We start from the raw sequence: 1072 nt of genomic DNA, 5'->3' as shown, positions 1-1072 counted from the left end.
CTGCAGATTTTACTTTTTCACACTCAGCGTTAAAAAACAATTGAATAGCTTTTCCCGCTGAGCGTTCACATCCAGCCTATACTTTAACATTGACAAACGGTTGGAGCGCGATAACACCTTTTCGGTAAAAAAACCCCAAAACAATAGAATTGAGGGAGAAGTTTCCGCGCTCGAAAAAAAGGAAAAATAGCTAAAAAATGACTTAACGAGCTCGAACTTCAAAACTCGCTAACAATTGAATACCCCCCAAAGACTGACAATTGAAATATTTTATCTGAATATATCAGTTTATTTGTTATTAAACAATGTTTTGCATGTTATGTTATACATTTCATATAATGTAAATTGTTTATTGTTGAAAAACAGTTATCATACTTCCTAAGGAGTTAATGATTCAAACTTTGTGTCAAAAATAGCAAACATTTTTGAAAATTTTTCTATGTGCTGCTTTTTATAATTTTTTAATATATATACACTTTAATTATAAATGTAAAAATAATCCAGAAGATATAATTTCTAGGTTTATATTATATATTTTAGAAATTTAAATAGAATATTTAAAATTTTCTGTAAGTAAGGTATAGATAGTATATCAAAATGCCTTCAAGAGTACGATCTTTGCGTGGTGAAAGAAGGTGTCAGTATTTACATAAGTTAAAGGCTGTTGGTAAGAAAAGTCTAAAGCAGGCCTGCCCAACCTGCGGCCCTCCAGATGTTGTGAAGCTACGAGTCCCAGCATGCCCTTCCAGCTATCAACAGGTTGTCTACTGGCAAAGCATGCTGGGGCTTGTAGTTTCACAACACCTGGAGCGTCGCAGGTTGGACAGGCCTGGTCTAAAGGATCCAAGTTGTAAAAATAAAAGGTATGTTAAGTGGGGTAAAACAATAAAAAACAGTTTATAACTAAAATCTCTCTTTTGGAGGTTTATGTAATCATATACAGACAAATATGCATAGTGATAAAAGTGATTAAATTATCTGTATAACAGTTTCTGATGAAGTTACTGAGATATTTCACAATGCAAAGTCACAAACTAAGAAATCCGCCTGGAAAACAGAGCAGTATTGTAGA

This window comes from Mixophyes fleayi, chromosome 7, assembly GCF_038048845.1.
Source record: "Mixophyes fleayi isolate aMixFle1 chromosome 7, aMixFle1.hap1, whole genome shotgun sequence".
Lineage (NCBI taxonomy): Eukaryota > Metazoa > Chordata > Amphibia > Anura > Limnodynastidae > Mixophyes > Mixophyes fleayi.
This window is presented reverse-complemented; position numbering follows the sequence as displayed.